The sequence below is a fragment of the Choloepus didactylus genome, chromosome X (genome assembly GCF_015220235.1).
Source record: "Choloepus didactylus isolate mChoDid1 chromosome X, mChoDid1.pri, whole genome shotgun sequence".
NCBI classification, from domain to species: domain Eukaryota; kingdom Metazoa; phylum Chordata; class Mammalia; order Pilosa; family Megalonychidae; genus Choloepus; species Choloepus didactylus.
In genome coordinates, this window is record NC_051334.1 from 114,705,222 (window position 1) to 114,725,280 (window position 20,059).

Consider the following 20,059-nt stretch of genomic DNA (forward strand, 5'->3'; position numbering starts at 1 on the left):
TCAAAGTTGTCGGTTCGTTTCCCGAGGAGTTCGTCAGACGTCTTCCTTGGAGTTGACAGCTTGTTGACGGCTCTGCAGAATTTGGACTCGTGCGCTCCCGCAGTTGCGTGAGTCACTTTTACAATTTGATAATAAGAGACATCTCTCATTGATTCTGTTTCCAAGGAGAACCCTAACTAATACACCCTCCAATAGGAAAGAGATTTTAGTCAGGTTGGAGTAAGTTTCAGAAATTAGGGTGAATATCCAGAATTCTATATGCTTGGCTAAACTTTTCTTAATAAATACATTTTTTAAAACACTAATAATTAAATTTTCAAGAAAACTAATTCAGCTGATTGCTGAAGTCTATCTCTGGGCTTCCCCACAGCTCTCTAGTAGCATCACAAAGGGAATCACTGACCTCAGAGGGTCTTGGCTCTGGATTGCCTCACAAATTGAAGCACTATAAAATTACCTGTCCTTCTGAAAATTATGGATGAGTTGTTATACCTACAAAACTCTGCTTTTTAAATAACCTGTGCAGTGCCTAGTGGCTCTATTATCAAGAAGTATAATAATCACAGAGGAAATTGTATTTTGTTGCATTACTTTAATGCTAAATGCATTCTGCAATACCCAGAGTTTCTATTCCTAAGCTTTTGGTGAGGCTGCATTTCCTATGAAAATGAAATCCATCATTTGCAAAATGCTTAAGGACTATGACTGTCAAGGAATCCCAAATAATTTGGGGGGGAATTAAAATGTGCTTATCGCTAATAGCTATGGATATCATATTCTTAAGCTTTATGATGGACAAGACCATGGTATAGTCACCTTTTAATCCCCAGTGCCCTGGATAATTACTGGCTTATAACATGCATTCAATATATCTTTGTTGAATGAGAGAAATGCTGATTGATTAAACATAGTGAAAAGAAAAGTCATCTCAGAGTAAGAATTGCTATGATGTAGTCAATAAAAACATTTGAAGTGATTCTATTTTGCATTTTCAAATGGTTTCTCTTATGTCATTGGGAATAGTGTTTATATCAAAGTATTTCCTTTCATCTATTCCAATTATTTGTTTGTAACTGCTTTCATAGCTCGATATATCTTGAGAGTGCAGGATGAATAAAATACAGGGTTATGAATGTTAAGGGGGATTCAGAAGATGAATACTACGTAGTTCCTTGAGCCTAAAATCATATATGAAACCATTAAAAAATATAAGATTGGATGACATAAGAGCTTTTATAATGAGTATATCAGTAGTACAAATCAGAGTTATACAACTTGAATGTTTACTCCATCCAGAATGAAATAATCAAGACGTAATCTTGGAAGACATAAAACTTGAATGGGACCTGAACAACAATCAAGGTTTGAATAAGTGGAAAGAAGTGGCGATTAGAATAGAAGTGAAGAATAGTGCAAACAGAATACTACAAAGACTAAGATTTGAAGTTCTGGAAAACAACACAAAGATCAAGAGTGTTGTAGTACATATATCCCATTGCTTTTCAGATAAAGGCAATAGATCCTTAACATGCTTATAAAGTACTACATGATTCAGCCTTTGCTTACTTCTGCCTTGTCTCTCCTTTTTGCTACCTCTAATACAACCTCATAGGACACTTGAACATACTGTTTGCTCTTCCTGGAACATTTTTTCCCACTTTTTTCCTAAATAACCCCTATTCATCTTTCAAATCTCACCTCAAGCAACACTGCCTCCCAGATTAGGTCAAGTTCCCATTCTGACCCATTATTAGCTCTTATAGCACTGTGTACTTTTTCTTCATAACAATTATCACAGCTGTAATTTTACCTTTATTTGTGTTATTATGTGCCTCCCTCCACCAATGCATTATTAGTTCTTTAAGAGTAGGGATCTTTTCTATTTTATTCACATTATATTTTGAGTACTCAGCACAGTGCCTGTCACATCATAGGTGCTCAGAAATAAATGAATGAAAATGGATAACTAAAATAATGTCAGATTAATGAAGTAGGCTAGCAAATTTGGCTATACTGGAGAATCATTCATTGATTTAGCTAACAAATGTATTTTGAATATTTATTATGCACCAGATTTTGTACCAGCTATAGGAGATTCAAAGACAGCAGATAGTTCCTGCTTGTTGTCTACTCAGTCTAATGGAAGAGACAGACAAAAATAACAGGCAATTACAATACAGGATGATCAGTGTTGTGATACAAGGAAGAACTGAGTGCTTTTGGAGCACCAAGGAAGGGGCTTCTATAAAGGAGAGGGATTGTAAGGGATGAATGCCTGTTAGAGACAATATTTAAACTGATTTTTGACCTGAATATGTTAATTGTATAAGGAAAAAGACAAAAAGTTACCGGTCAAGCAATATTAGTATATAGTAACCAAATGTTTTTAAAGTCTATAGATTTAAAAAATGTACAGGAATAAAAAATGACTCAAAGAATTGGAACCCAGAACACTGGTGGTGTCAGCAAGGGAACAGAAGAGATAGGACGATGAGTTTACCGACCTCCTGTTCTAGTGGTCCTTTTAGGGAGATTTCTGAACAGTATACAAATTACATCATCAATTATTTGAAATTTTGTTCAATATGCATGTGAGCTATAATGAACATCTGTTCTACAGATATAACCTTTTCTCCAAACTTAGACAAGAACCCATTTTCTAAATATAGGGTTACCAGGGATATTCTCAAGGAGGAGGTAGAGGACAAGACGTTGATTCTGTACATTTTCAAATCAACACATATGGACTGAGTTTCTACTGTTTCATCTAGACTGCATTAGGCACAACGGAGAAAAATAAGACCAGCCTTGCCCTAGAGAAAGATTAATGTACTTTTATTATAACAGCTGGAATGCTAATTAACCTTATATTTGCTACAGAAAGACACTGACAGGAAAATCACCCTTTTTTCTTATATGTATAACGGATTTCATTCACAGGCAAATATTAGAATTGTTTAAAAGCAAGTGTGGAAGGGTTAAAAGCTAAACATTTGTATCTTCTTAAAGTATATTGGTTCAGTTCCGAGGCATTTCCTAAAATTAGCCATCGAGCCATACTTTGAAATAAATATAGCAAATTACTACTTTGAAAATTGGGCTCTTGGGCATCTCTGCTTCTATTTCAAATGGTCATTCCTAATTACATACATGGAAAAAATCAAATATATCTTTAGATCAGATTTTTCTCTTGGGACAAAAATACTTATCATGCTTCAACCTGTGTATAATATGCCCTCTTTTACTGCAAAGCTGCTAATTTCCTTCAGCAAATGACAGGTCAACAAAGTCAAAACATTCACTTTGGAATCACCATCTAAAAGCTTCTCTGAAGTTCTTCCCAGACCAAGCAGGTGCACAATAAGGGTTACTTTCTACTGACAGAAGTGAACAGGGATGAGAATGGAGAGTTCCTGTGGTGGGAGGGTTTGGGGAGGGGCCTGAAAGGAAGATTAAGAAGTGAAATGGTATACATCAGGTGTCTGCAACATATTGGTCTTGCTCCTCAAAGCCAATCAAATTCTACTTAACATAGCTCAATGGGAAGAAAAAAGAAAGCTTGAAGCAGTATAATTATTCAGTTACCCTTAGTATAAAAGATCTAGCCACAACTCAGCCTCTTCTGTCTCAGAAGAGAAATTTGGACTTGGATATTATCTCCTAGAAAGAGAATATATACCAAGAAGAAAGGATTGCTGAGGATGGAAAATTGGGAATAAAAACAACAAAGAGTAAGTGGGGCAGAGAGGAAGCATCAAAAGAAACTGAGAAGTGGTCTTTATTCATTCAACAAACATGTATTGAGCCTGTTACACCAGGAAATGAATAAGACCCTGTCCATTCATTTAAAGGGTTCTCAATTTAGTTTGTGGAGACAAATACATTAATAAATAATGATAGTACAATATTCAAAGCTACAACTTCCACTTGTGCCCTGGTTCTCATCTCCTCACCTATCCCCCAAGACCTTACTCCATCAAGTTCTCCCTCTCTCTTTTGTACCTTCAAAGTTTCCTTCTTAACTCATTCTTTTTCTTTCAGATTGCAAAAACAAACAATTCTCTCAGTTAATAAAAGAAAATTCCATTGATATTATGTCTTATTCTAGCTGTCACTCTCCTTCCTTTCACAAAGTATATTTAAAGTTTCCATTTACTCTATTCCAATTCATTGCTTAATTCACTGCTGTCTTCTCTCAAAATTTCCCTGAAGCTGCTATTGCTAAAGACATAAGTGACCCCCTAAATGACAAATACAATAACTTAGTTCTTATCTTACTTGATCTATCTATGACATTTGATACTGTTGACCTCATTTAGATTCTATCCTCCTTCTATCTCCATGTCATTAATTTTCTGGCTCTCTCCCTAATTCTCTAGCCATTCCTCAGTCTTCTCTGAAGTCCTCCCTTAAATATCAGTATTCTCCAGAACTTTAACCTTAGTTCTCTTTTCACCCTGGGTTATCTAATCCATTCAGACATTACTATCTCCTAGCACACTGCTGACTCCAAAATCTTTATCAGTAGCCTTGACCTCTATCCTGAGGTCCAGACTCAAATATCCAGCTGTTTCCTAAATATTTATACCTGATGACTAAAAGTCATCTCAATGAATCAGAAAAACAAAGCATTGATTATGTTTCCCCAAACTCTGACCATCATATTTATCTAGTCTGCAAGATATGAAACCTTGCTACTTCCTCTTCTCTACCCTATGTATCCAAATGATAACATAAATCTATCAATTCTAACTCTTCAATATCTTATAAATCTATCTTCTTTTCATATCCACTGCTACTACTGTAGCTCATTCCTTCATCATCTCTTTTTTAGAATTTCTTTTTTTATTCTACTAACTGGTACTGTTACCTTCAGTTCAGTTTTTTTTTTATTAGAGAAGTTATAGTCTTCCATAAAAGTCATGCAGAAAATAGAGTTCCCATATATACCCCTCACACACATGATTTTCCTTACTTTTACACCTGTGCATTAGTGTTATTACCTTTAGTTTTACTCCCTTCCAATCCATCCTCCACATAAATACCAGAATGACCTTTCTAAAATGTATATCTTGCTAGGTCACTTTCCTGTTTCAAGCCTCTCAGTGATTCCTCATTGCCTGCAGCATTTGTGCTCAAACTTTAGTATGCATCAGAATCCCCTAAGGGACTTGTTAAAACACAGAGTGTTGGGCCCTAGCTCTAGAGTTTCTGATTCAGCAGTTCTGGTGTTGGGACTCAGAATTTGCATTTCTAATAAATTCCCAGGTTAATTTGGATGTACATTCATCAGAACTTGGCATTTGGCCATGTAGAGAGGGTAAGGAAAAATGAAGAGTAAAGGATGACAGCTGATTTCTGGCTTAAGAAACTGGATAGGTTCTAGGTATATACACAAACAGAATGAAAACAGGGCTTCAAACAGACACTTGTACACCAATGTTTACAGCACCATTATTTACAACAGGCAAAAGGTAGAAATAGTCCATATACATCAACAAATGAATGGATAAGCAATATGTGGTACAGACACACAATGGAATACCATTTGGCCATAAAAAATAATGAAGTTATGAGAAATACTGCAGAATGGAAGAACCTTGAAAACATTATATTCAGCTAAATAAGAAAGGTACATAGGGACAGAAATTGTATGACATCACTTGTAAGAAATAACTAGAAATAGCAATCCCAAAGACAGAAAGTAGATTAGAGGTTACAGGGCAGGGTAGAGGGAGGGGGAAGGGGAAGTGTGTTTGTAAATACTTTTAAAAATACGAATAAATTTTAAAAACAGAAGCTGGTTGGTTAACGGTGAAATCATTGAGAAGGAGGATAATAGGATGAGAAGTTAGTTGGGAAGGAGGCAGTAAATGTAATAAGCTCAATTTTAGACATTTGAGGTATGGTTTCAAACTGTATCCTTTATTTCCCTGTTCTTACTCACCTTGTACTAACCTTAGGTTCCAGACATACTGTGCTATTTACAAGTTATTGAATGCACTGAAGATACATCATATCTCTTCCAGGGCTCTATATGTCTAGAATGCCCTTCACCCATCTTTTCTTATGAATATCCTAAGTCTGTTATGACCCAGCTTAAGCATCTCTTCCTCATTTTAATGTTCCTTCTCAGCCTCCATTTTCTCATCTCTAAAATTAGATTAAGAAGAATATCTCCTTTTCCTTATGATACTTAAATACAGATGTGAGTGAGTATACTTTCAGGCCCAGAGGAGATAAAATGATTGAATAAGTGGTTTTTGGCTTTTTCTAGAACCAAGATTTCAGTGTTTGAAGAAAGTCCAAACATCTGTGAATGAAAAAAGACAGACATAACCCTACGCACTATTCCTGATTCCATCTAGTCACATTAGGTAATGGTAAATTCATAGAATCTCTATACGGCCTACCTAATAAACAAATAACAAAAAATTGTTGTATTATTATATACTTACTATGGAGTGCTCTGTTAAACTCTCTGGGGATTTACAGTCTGCTTGCAGACACAAAACCAGCACATACCAAATAATTAGAGAGCAATTAATTCTAAAATGTGTGCTATAGTTATAATAGAATAATCAGAGGAAGGAGAGCTGAGCATCACCTGAAGTAATAGAGAAGAATTCATAGAGGATTCAGGGCTTGAGCTGAACCTTGGCAGTTAGTGAGAATTTGGATAGATGGAGAGGAGAAAGAACATGGCATGTTAGGGCAATAGCAAAAGCAAAATCATGAAGGCAGGAATTAACACAGCTTGTGTGGAAGACAATGAGGAGGTCAGGTTAACCAGAATAGAAGTTCAGGGCAGAATTAAAAAGAGAGCAAATAGGTGGGCAGGAGCCAGTGTTTGAAAGGTCTTAAAAACCAAATAGAGGGGTTTATTCTTAACAGAGATTAAGCAACAGGGTTTCTTTACATGTTGCTAAATGAAAGCAGCAGAGTTTTGGAAAGGAAAGTCTGTAAGTAGTAACAGTAATGAATTCATTTAGAAGAAGAGAGAAACTGGAAAGGGGGGACTGTTTATGAGACTACTACAATGGTCCAAGCCAGACATGATGAGGGCCTGATCTAATGTATTGGCAGTGAATTATCAAAGGGTAATTGTCTGAGAATTTGAGAAGGAAAGAAAAACAGGACTTTTATTAGATTTTGGAAATGGTGAACAAATGAATGAATGCCCAAATCCCAAGAATTCAACCAGGGCTAGATTAAGACATTTAGAGTCTTTCAGTTTTGAAGAGATCATAACCCCAAACATATATAATTCAAAGTAAAGACAATTCTAAACTGCAACAGAAGTGTCAGGAAATCCAAAAGGATTTACTTTTTCTCCTGGCTACTTCCATGTTTTAAAATAGTCATCAAGATTTGTTGATATTACTACATTGCTAAGGCTTTGAGCACATGCTTAATCTGTCCATTAGGCAATCCAATGCTGGTTGTAAAATTAGACAACAATAAACATCTCTTGGTGGTTCAGAGTGTACAAAAGCCATTTCACATGTATCATTTCATTTGATCAAACAGTACCGTGGAGTTGGTTATACTCATTTTATAGAAAAGCACAGACATATTAAATGATTGTAGAGAGTTAACATCGATTGACGACTGACGGAAAGAACAAACCAACTGGGATTGACTTGCCTGTTGTCCCTGTGGCCCTTAACCTGTAAGGCAGGCCCTGGGAGCCTCTGGCCCTAGGAGGACATGGAACACCATGAAAGATATCTGAAAGTGCAGAAATACAAGCACAGCATAGCGTATCACACAGCATATTCACAAGAACTTGCTACTTATGGGCTTACAGTAAAGGCTTAATAGTAGATGTTGCCCAACTGGTTAAGTAGAATGAAGAGATTTAAATGTTGTTTTAAATACCCACTAGAGCAGAAAGTTTTCATCCTATTTTTAATTCTATGGCTGTTCTTCTTATTAAAACTTCTAAATGTGAGAAGACTCCTCTTCCCTCAAAGAGGCATTTACTTGGTTGAGTACTCCTTAAGTACTTCACCTTTTGTAAAAAACAGATACACCCACGTTATGGGTGAACTCCAGTATGAAGTTAATTGCTCAGGTGTCTATGAACAGGAGCCTTTGGAAATTGGCAAGAGTCTGGAAATAAGAAAAGACATCATTGACTTGGATGATGAATATGTTGTGGTAATGACCAGCGATTGTGAGATTTATCAGACTGTATTAGTTAGGGTTCTCTAGGGAAACAGAATCAATGAGAGGTGTCTCTGACTATAAAATTTGTAAAAGTGACTCACAGAACTGTGGGTATGCACGAGTCCAAATTCTGTAGAGCAGTCAGCAAACTGTCAACTCCAAGGAAGATGTCCAACGAACTCCTAAGGAAACGAACCGGCAACTTCGACGAACTCCTCAGGAAATGAACTGGGATCTTCGACAAACGTGTTCTACGAACTCCTCAGGAAACGCTTCACTGGGCAGCCGAAGAAGAAGTGAAGGTCCTCTAACTGTCTCGTTTGTAAGTCTTAAACTGATTAATTGGATTAAATCCAGCCAATTGCATTCTCTCATTGTGGAAGACACGCGCTTTGGTGAGTCATCAGTCACAGCTGCAGTCAATTGACTGATGATTTCATAAACCAGCCTATTGGTTTATTAACCAGCCACAAACGTCCTCACAGCAATTGTTAGGCCAGTGTTTGCTTGACCAGACAGCTGGGTACTATCACCTGGCCAAGTTGACACATGAACCTAACCATCACACAGACCTTAAGAAGGTACCATCAAAAGCTTGTTTCATGGGAGGAGAAAAGATTCCTGATAGCCTATTCTTTGGTCGTTCACAAAGATGCAATTATGGTTGAAAGACTAATCTGTCCTATATATAAATGTCACAATATTTACTGCAACCATTATGACCACAAGTCACCTGAAACCTTCAAAGTTGCTATGAACAATTTAGCTAAGTGCTTCTCCAATATTTTCATTGCTTCCAAATTAGAGGCTGTGGAATATGCCCAATTTCCAGACTCTGGGCTGATTTAAATTGCTTGTCAGACGTTCTCAAATCTTCAGTTCAGTATCAACCAGTGTGGGCAAGATTTTCCACTGAAATCAAACTTTGAATTAGTATCGTAATTGAAGAAACTTGATGGAGCAAATATATCAGAGACCACCTAACAGTTAAAAGGAAAGATTCACTTGATCACCATGAACTCAGACAGGTGCCTTATGAATACGTGAAGCTAACGATAAGGACAAACATCTTCAAGGAAACACACCCCCACCCCATAACATTGAGATATTTGTTGGCAGTGCTTATTTTCTCTTAAACCGAGTATTTGTTAAGTATATTTTCAACAACACCCTCATTAAAGACTTTTTGCTGGTCTAAAGATATACTTGCCTGATGAACACTTTTGGGCTACCTTAATTTGGGTACCAGGAGTACCTGGTGAGATTTCCAGGTCAGCCCAAGATGTGCCTCACCTACAGAGTAAGACCAGTTTTGTCAAATGGTATTATCATGAAGACCTTTTCTATCCCAGTTGTATTGGCTCTCACCTCAAAAGTGTGTGTATTTATGGAGCAGCAGAATTAAGGTGGCTTATAAAAGATGGACATTGGTTTGCTAATAAATTTGACTCTAGGGTGGACCAGTCTTGAATAAATATTTGGCAGAAAAGCTTGAAGAATAACAGAAAGAATGGATCATTTTGTCTTCAGAAAAGTTATTTATAGATTAAAAAAAAACCTACAATCATATCATTATAGTAAAATCATGTTGGAAATAAGAGGGTGTCTGATAAACAGTGTTAATATGGAATTGCATACAACACCATGTTCAGTAACATTTGAACTTAAGCCTCTCATGGTTTGAAACAGCACAAAAGAAGGTGACCTGGCCTTTGATGATAACCTGTAGCTGTTGATTTTTTTTATTCATTTTATTGAGATATATTCACATACCATGCAGTCATACAAAACAAAGCATACATTCAATTGTTTACAATACCATTATATAGTTGTGCATTCATCACCAAAATTAATTTTTGACATTTTCATTACCACACACACAAAAATAATAAGAATAAAAATTAAAGTGAAAGAGCAATTAAAGTAAAAAAGAACACTGGGTGCCTTTTTTTTGTTTTGTTTTGTTTTGTTTTCCTTCCCCCATTTTTCTACTCATCCATCCATAAACTAGACAAAGAGGAGTGTGGTCCTTATGGCTTTCCCAATCCCATTGTCACCCCTCATAAGCTACATTTTTATACAATCATCTTCAAGATTCATGGGTTCTGGGTTGTAGTTTGATAGTTTCAGGTATTTACTGCTAGCTATTCCAATTCATTAAAACCTAAAAAGGGTTATCTATATTGTGTGTAAGAGTGCCCACCAGAGTGGCCTCTCGACTCCTTTTGGAATCTCTCTGCCACTGAAGCTTATTTCATTTCCTTTCACATCCCCCTGTTGATTTTTTCTAACATTTGTTTTTAGCTTATAATCTCACTGAGCTAAATCACAGATCTTAAACATTCAGTCAGTCATCAAACATGTATGGAGCACCTACTGTATGCCAGACATTTTTTTAGAAAAAGTGTAAGAATTAAGTTGTAATGAGTTACATAATGGCCTTGAGAAACTGTGGCTTGTCCTAATCACACAGCTTTAATTTCTTCATGTAACAATCAGGATTTCACTGAAGATGCTTTGGGGACATGTGGTAATCTATCATATATAAACCATCCATCAGAATACTGTTTAAGTCCAATGATCAAATCTCCATTTGTCTCTTATCTCATCCCTCTAGACTTCTTTCTTAACCAAGAGAATGTGAGGAGGAGAGACTCCATTACCTCAGAAGAGCTCTAAGAATTGTCCAGTTTCCTGCTTGCCAAAGCATCATTTACTTGTAGTCTATCTGTTGAGGGCCATGGAGATAGTGCTGGAGGGGCATTTATAGTATATGAATGTTAGGGTAAGTGGACTGGGGGAGGTGGCACCTGAGAAGGAAAAAAGGATTTGTGCAACTTCTCCTTTATGTTACACAATGGTATCAAGAATGGCCTCATTTTTAACTCATCTGTTTCTTTAAAACACATTTGCTGATAAAAATAAGAACCAATAGTTCAAAGTGTCACAAAACAGAACACTGAACCTAAGTCTTCCAGTTCATAGATTACTGCTATAGGCAAGTTTCTTTGCAATGGAATCCTTTTGATTGAATTAATGTAATTTTGCTTTATGGAATGCTCAAGCTAAGAGTCACTGAATTTTCTTAAGGTTATGTGAAATTTGACAGCTTTTAAAATTTAATATGGTCTTGAAAAATTTTCTTCTTCTCTGGCATCTCTCTGAGTAGAATACAAATTTAAAATTATAAAAAAGCTCTAAATTCATTGCAGTCTTCCATTTCTCAGCTTAGATCCAGAAAGAAAAAGCTCATTTTCCTCAGGACACAGCAAGAACGTAGTGATATTTTGTAAAATCCACACCTTAGAAAACTACCAAAAGAGTCAAATATACAAATATTTTAATGTAACTGTATTGTGCTTTAGGTGAGATTGGGGTGGGGGAGCATGATCCTGGAAATGATTGGAGAATTACTAGCTTATAAACCAGTCTTTTTGGAATCATGGAATTTATGTAAAAATTTCTTTGTGAGCTAGTGTGTCAACGTCTGCCTCAGTAACTCCTTAAAGACGTACTTATCAATTCCAAAATGAGACTATTTGGAACTCTGAAATATTTCAGTATTTTAAAAAAAAATCTGTTTTCTACATTTAAAATACACTTTGATTATTTCTTTTAAAGTTCATGATACTGTGGAGTGGTACTACTTGTCTCTCCTTTTCTTTTCCTCTTTAACTCAGTTTTCCTTTTTTTCTACCCCATTCAAAGTACATCATTCTTCAGAAAAGAACTATTACCAAGCCCTTGTTCTTAAAAATAAGTGTGCTGGTTTGTATATATTATGTCCTCCAGAAAAAGCCATATTCTTTAATGCAATCTCGAAGGGGCAGACATATTAGTGTTGATTAGATTGGAATTCTTTGAGTGTTTGCATGGAGATGTGACTCAATCAACTGTGAAACGTTTGGATAATTTCCATGGAGGTGTTATCCTGCCCATTCAGGGTGGGTGTTAATTGCATCACTGGAGTCATATAAAGGAGTTCACACACAGAGGGACCTCAGAGCAACTGAGAGTGACATTTTGGAGGAGCTACAGCTTACAGAGACATTTTGGAGAATGCAACCCAGGAGCAAGCAGACGTCTAGAGAGGAACGTCCTGGGAGAAAGTCATTTTGAAACCAGAACTTTGGAGCAGACACCAGCCACATGCCTTCCCACCTAACACAGGTTTTCCAGATGCCATTGGCCATCCTTCAGTGAAGGTACTCTATTGTTGATGTCTTACCTTGGACACTTTATGGCCTTAAGACTATAACTGTGTAACCAAATAAACCCCCTTTATAAAAGCCAACCCATTTCTGGCATTTTGCCTGATGGCAGCATTAGCAAACTGGAACAGTAAGTAACCCTTCTATAGAGCTGAGTCCTACTAAAAGTCCTTACTAATTATTTAGTGTGTGTGACTGTGGACCAGTTAAGTCACTTTGGTATGGAAAACCTCAGTTCTCCTGGTTTTTGAAATGAGGACATGAAAGCCTATCCTGGCTTCCTCACAAGTTGTGTGTGTGTGTATGTGTGTGTGAGTCAATTGAGATAGTACTTGACATGGTTTGAAAATGGATATAAACTATAGAAGTGTCAGATGGAAGTATTTATTATAAGGCAAACAGGTCCAACACCATTGTGAGACTTAGAATTTATCTGTTTTGAATAATCTTCAAAATATAAAAAGCAACTTCCGTAAGCGATTTTAGGTATAAGGAATCCCTTATATCCCATTCACACACTATAAATGTCCCACCATATTTGGGGATTCCTTTCAAGTTGACAGGATTAGTATGTTGGCCCAGTGCCTTAGATCAGGAATAGGGGATTTTCCTGCCACCTGGCATGCTGTGTAATTTATCAGGCAGGCTTAAGGATACAAGGTCCTGTTGAAATTTTGGTTTTTTATGTCTTTGGTCATCAGAAAAAATGTAAATGCTGAAAAATAAACATCAACTTCCTGATCCAGTGTCTTGCCTTCTGGTGAGAAATGATTCTATCCCCTGTTCATGGGGAAATTTTCCAGTTGTTCATCAATTTAATGCCAACTTCAAATGAAACAAAGCCATGGAGAGGTTGCAGAGCCTTCTTTTCCTCATTTGCACATTTCTCTGGACTAGGTTTACAACATTTCAGAGAGCTTTGTCAGTTCATTCTTTTTTGCTTTGGGAATCCTTCAGATTCCATGTATGCCTTTAAACTCCTTTATGTCTGATTCTTCCCAAAATCTTTTGGTATGACTTCCTCTCTGGGCTGGAGAATGTTCTGCAGTCCGTGCTCTACAATTATTTTTTGTATAGTATTTATTGAATCTAGACTCTTAATTTATTTAAAGATGAGACCAAGACCTCAGCATTTGTAAATTGTATGTTGATATTAGATAACATTAATAATGAAAGAGCTACCAAAATATCTACCTTTTGGGAACAATCTACTGTAATTTACATATTTAAAGACCAGTGTTGCTGCTACTTTTAGTGTTTTGGTTATTTTATGTGAAATATATATATGAAGATTTCTCTTGCCTTCTGGCATAATGTGGACATATGAACATATATCTATACCTATATATTTAGAGAGACATATTTCATAGAATATAAAAATGATGATCCACTTTGGGAATGTAAATTGAATGTACCCTTATATATTTTACAGTTGTTGATGACAATGATGAAGAAATGACAATTTTGATTTTTTTAAATAAAAAAAAATCTAAATTTAAAAAAAAAATGATTGTAGAAAGCTTATGACCAGAGGCCAGTCATATCACTTCTCTGAGCCTCAGTTTCCTCATTATTTAGATGAGGAAATAATAATAATTTCCTCACAGTGTTGCTGTGAAAAAATAAATAAGATGAGGTATGTCCAAGTGCCTAGCATAGTTATATATGTACATATCAAAAGTATTTATTGAACTCTTCATGAGACCACCAGGATCTTGGAAAACTTCTCTTAATCAATTTACTAGTTCTAATTATTTTGTAGCAGTCTCACAATTTTAAAACTAGATGCCTAAAAGAACCAGGAACTTAAATCAAGAGTATAGCCAACAGATGTACACTATGATTTGTTAAACTGAAAAAGGGTTCTATTAGAAAGTGTCAATGTTTTCATCAAAGTCACAATTCAGGGGAAACATACATACACACTCTCTCAGTCATTCACCAATCCTTAGCACAACCATCTGATGGGAATACTGAAGGCATACATATACATCCATACATGAATTTGAGAACACTGCACATTGTCATGGCTGATGTATGAGATACTTTCACTAAGAGGGATAAATGTATTAATAGGACTACTGAGAATAAGGCTCATAACTCACAAATACGCTCTTCGCACCTTTAAAATTATGTCACTGTCAAAGTTCCTCATCTTCTCCTGAGATCTGTGGCATGCTACACAATGTCTTAAAATATATGACATACATTTTGTTGACAATTCAGTAATTCAAATACTGGTGAACTGCTAGGTAATCATACCTAGTTTAAACTTCTACTTACTTTTCATCAACTGAGGTCAAAGTCAGAGGGCATCATTTTTACCTTTTGTTTTGTTTGTTTACTTGAACAAAACTTCACAGGTTTCTGATTCTCCCTGGGTATTCAGAGTAAATAACCATTAGGACTGGGCTAAACCTTTTCTTTCTAATTTTCAGACACTGTCAGTCCTCTTCAAGCCTAGTGGCTTCGTTTTGCAGTTCAGCATATTTGAAACAACCAAAGTTATGCTAAATACTGAGACTCCTTAGATGTCACTAACTTCTTGGAACATCATATGACATGATTATTATTCATTCTGGAGTCTCATAAATAATTGAAATCTAACAACATTGGCTGAAATAAATGAACCAAATATCACAAGCTCTGTTCATGTGTAAAATATGGATAATAATAAGTACTTTGCCTACCTTTCAGAGTCCTTCACCGCAACCTCCAAGGATTAAATTAAGAAAATGTCTGTGAAAATGTTTGTATGCTATAATGAAAAAGCATTATTGTGATGTTGGTGATAATGATTCCAGTTCTTTAATTTATTTCATCATTATTTTATTTACTTGCTGATTTTATGAATTCAGTTTTTGTCAGTCAGCCTCTTATTACATTTACCTTAAGAATGCTAACTGAAGGGCAGATTTATGAAGCTAAATTTCACCCTTGATATATCATAGGCAAAAACTTATACCATGGATAGTTTAACTCTGAAGATATCTCCCTCTGACAGAATTTGAAAGAATGAAATTTGGTTAATTAAGACACTGGGAATTGGCTTCCTATTACTAATACAGTAACTTCCCTTATGCATGTTAAAGACCCATAAGATAGTGTGGAATATTATGTTACAAAGCAATACCTCTGTGCTTTAAGAAAAAAATGTAGAAAACTCTGAATTAAGCAGATCAAGAGGATAATGGTTGCTACATACTAATTCATATTACAAATATATGGCTTTAAGTAAAAGTCATCTTTTGGCATTTAACACTTCATTCATTCCTTTACTCAACAAATATTTATTAAACACCAATTATAAGTCAGGCACTATGATAGATGATGTGGCAATTTTGATGTATAGGCACCCACTTTACTCTCTAGGATATGAGTGTATGATGGGGAAACACGGTTGACAGCAGAGAGTTAAGAAAGAATGGTATGTAGGGAAGTATAATGTTTCTGTATCATTGAAATATCAGCTTATGAATGGGAATACATCCATAATTAGTGAAAGGAGGGAAGTAGTGAAGGGTGGTATATGAGGTAGGGACCAGATTACAAAGGCCTCGCTGATGGGAACTCAAAGTATTTTTGCCTAGTGGAGCGATGTGATTAGAATTTGCAATTTAGAAAGAGCATGGGGGAGGCAGGGCAAGATGGTGGAGTCGTGAGGTGTAGGTTTTAGTTACTCCTCCAGGGCAGTGGATATAAAGTGAGGAACTGCATGGACCAGACACCAGAGAGCAATTTGACTTAGGGCATACTTCATACAACACTCATGAATGCGTGGAACAGCTGAGATCAGCGAAATCTGTAAGTTCCAGTGGCCAGGGGACCCGTGCCCCTCCCTGCCAGGATCAGTCCCATGGAAGGAGGGGCCATCTGTGCTGGGAACGAGAAGGGAGAACTGCAGTTGCAGCTCTTATTGAAACCTCAGTCTGCCGATCCAAATTCCAAACATAGATAGACTGAGACCAGACACCAGAGAATCTGGGAGCAGTCAACCTGGTGAAGAAGAGATAGGACTAGCAAAAACAGCAAAAAAAACACCCAAAAATAAAAACAGAGACTTTTTGGACTTCTGGTGAACATAGAACGGAGACGAGCAGGGCTCAGAGTCAGGCTCATGTGTAAATCCAGAAGGGGAGTTTCCTTGTCTGAAGAATCAGTTTCATTGCTTTCTTGATTGTTCCTTACTGGCCCTAATCCCCTCGTCTCTTAGCATTTCAATAGCCCATTAGATCTGCAAGGAGGGCCCTTCTTTTTCTTTTTTATCTTTTTCTCTTTTTCTAAAACAATAACTCTAAGAAGCCCATTACAGAAAGACTCAAAGACTTGCAATTTGGGCCCAGACATGAGCAGAGCTAAGAGACCTCTGACACACAAGGCAATAAGTCCAGTAACTGAGAAAATTCGCTAAACACCACAACTTCCCAAGAAAAGGGGGGCATCACTTCACAGCCATCTTCCCAGTGGCCAGGGAACACTCCTGCCACGTGCCGGCTCCATAGCCCGGAGCTGTCCCAGACAACCCAGTGTAATGGGAAGTGTTTCCAACAACATATGCACACACCACAAAATAAGGCATGGACAGTAGCCTATCCTGCACCCTCAGCTGGTTGTCCCAGAGTTGGAAAGGTGGAGCTGTGTGAATTAACACACACGTTTAGCCATCCTTTCAGCAGACTGGGAATGCCCCTACACAGCCCTGCAGCCCAGAACCACCCTGGGGGGACAGCACTCACCTGTGACACAGCAGAGTCATGCCTCAATAGAAGAACTGGGGGTGCACAGCTTGGAAGAGGAATCCACTCACAAGTCCCAGGGGCCATACACCAATACCAAGGACTTCTGGGTCAGTGGCAGGGAAAAACTGTGGCGGGACTGAACTGAAGGATTAGAATACTGCAGCAGGTCTAAATCTCCAGGAACACCAGGGAGATCTGATTGTTAGAGCAGCCCCGCTCCCTGACTGCTCAGACAGACGCCCCATATACAGGGCGGGCAACACCAACTACACATGCAAGCTTGGTGCACCAATTGGACCCCACAAGACTCACACCCCCACTCACCACAAAGACAAAGTGGGTGAGAACTGGCTTGAGGGGAACAGGTGGCTCACGGTCGCCACCTGCTGGTTAGTTAGAGAAAGTCTTCTCCACAAAGCTGTAGATCTGACAAATTAGAGATAAGGGTTTTAATTGGTCTACAAATCCTAAAAGAACCCTATCAAGTTAAGCAAATGCCAAGAGGCCAAAAACAACAGAAAATTTTAAAGCATATGAAAAACCCAGACGATATAGATAACCAAGCACAAGCACCCAAATCAAAAGATCAGAGGAGACACAGTACATGGAGCTATTAATAAAAGAACTAAAGATGAACAACAAGACCATGGCACAGGATATAAAGGACATGAAGAAGACCCTAGAAGAGCATAAAGAAGAAATTGCAAGAGTAAATTAAAAAAAAAAAAAGGATGATCTTATGGAAATAAAAGAAGTTGTTGACCAAATGAAAAAGATTCTGGATATTTATACTAGAAGACTAGAGGAAGCTGAACAGTGAATCACTGACCTGGAGGATGACAGAACAGAAAATGAAAGAACAAAAGAAAGAATGGGAAAAAAATTTGAAAAAATCGAAATGGACCTCAGGGATATGATAGACAATATAAAATGTCCAAATTTAAGACTCATTGGTGTTCCAGAAGGGGAAGAGAAGGGTAAAGATCTAGGAAGAGTATTCAAAGAAATTGTTGGGGAAAACGTCCCAAATCCTTTAAACACCATAAATACACAAATCATAAATGCCCAGCAAACTCCAAATAGAATAAATCCAAATAAACACACTCTGAGATATATTCTGATCACACTGTAAAATATGGAAGAGAAGGAGCAAGTTCTGAAAGCAGCAAGAGAAAAGCAATTCACCACATACAAAGGAAACAGCATAAGACTAAGTAGTGACTACTCAGCAGCCACCATGGAGGCGAGAAGGCAGTGGCACGATATATTTAAAATTCTGAGAGAGAAAAACTGCCAACCAAGAATTCTTTATCCAGCAAAGCTCTCCTTCAAATTTGAGGGAGAGCTTAAATGTTTCACAGACAAATAAATGCTGAAAGAATTTGCTAACAAGACACCTGCCCTACTTGAGATACTAAAGGGAACCCTACCCACAGAGAAGCAAAGAAAGGAGAGAGAGAAATGTAGAAAGGTACAGTACTAAAGAGAATCATTATGAGTACACTAAAGGACATTAAGAGAGAGAGGGAACAAATATATATGACAAACATAAACCAAAGGATAAGATGGCTGATTCAAGAAATGCCTTCACAGTAATAACACTGAATGTAAATGGATTAAACTCCACAATTAAGAGAGATAGATTGGAAGAATGGATCAAAAAAAATGAACCATCAATATGTTGCATACAAGACACTCATCTCAGACATAGGGACACAAAGAAATTGAAAGTGAAAGGATGGAAAAAATACTTCATGCAAGCTACAGCCAAAAGAAAGCAAGAGTAGCAATAATAATCTCAGATAAAATAGACTTTACATGCAGGGATGTTTTGAGAGACAAAGAAGGCCACTACATACTAACAAAAGGGGCAATTCAACAAGAAGAAATAACAATCATAAATGTTTATGCACACAATCAAGGTGCCACAAAATACATGAGACAAACACTGGCAAAACTAAAGGAAGCAATCGATGTTTCCACAATAATTGTGGGAGACTTCAAGACATCACTGTCTCCTATAGATTGATCAATCAGACAGAAGACCAATAAAGAAATTGAAAACCTAAACAATCTGATAAATGAATTGGATTTAACAGACATATATAGAACATTACATCACAAATCACCAGGATGCACATTCTTCTCTAGTGCTCAGGGAACTTTCTCCAGAACAGACCATATGCTGAGACATAAAACAAGGCTCAATAAATTTAAAAAAATTGAAATTATTCAAAGCACATTCTCTGACCACAATGGAATACAATTAGAAGTCAATAACCATCAGAGACTTAGAAAATTCATAAATACCTGCAGGTTAAACATGACACTCCTAAACAATCAGTGGGTTAAAGAAGAAATAGCAGGAGAAATTGCTAAATATATAGAAGCAAATGAAAATGAGAACACAACATATCAAAACCTATGGGATGCAGCAAAAGCAGTACTGAAGGGGAAATTTATAGCATTAACACATATATTAAAAAGGAAGAAACAGCCAAAATCAAAGAACTAATGGATCAACTGAAGAAGCTAGAAAATGAACAGCAAACCAATCCTCAACCAAGTAGAAGAAAAGAAATAACAAGGATTAAAGCAGAAATAAATGACATAGAGAACAAAAAAATAATAGGGAGGATAAATAAGACCAAAAGTTGGTTCTTTGAGAAAATCAACAAGATTGACAAGCCCCTAGCTAGACTGACAAAATCAAAAAGAGAGAAGATCCATATAAACAAAATAATGAATGAGAAAGGTGACATTACTCTGGATACTGAAGAAATTAAAAAAAATTATGAGGATACTATGAACAACTGTATGCCAAGAAACTGGATAATGTAGAGAAAATGGACAATTTCCTGGAACCATATGAACAACCTAGACTGACCAGAGAAGAAATAGAAGACCTCAACCAACCCATCACAAGCAAAGAGATCC

The 20,059-nt window shown here is 36.9% G+C and overlaps 1 protein-coding gene and 1 pseudogene across 1 annotated transcript in view; one reads left to right on the forward strand and one right to left on the reverse strand.

Annotated features, from left to right (window-relative positions):
* Positions 1-20,059, reverse strand: part of IL1RAPL2 (interleukin 1 receptor accessory protein like 2) — a 789,386-nt gene that overhangs the window by 509,098 nt on the left and 260,229 nt on the right. The gene's annotated exons all lie outside the window — the stretch shown is intronic.
* Positions 7,852-9,722, forward strand: LOC119523593 (annotated as a pseudogene).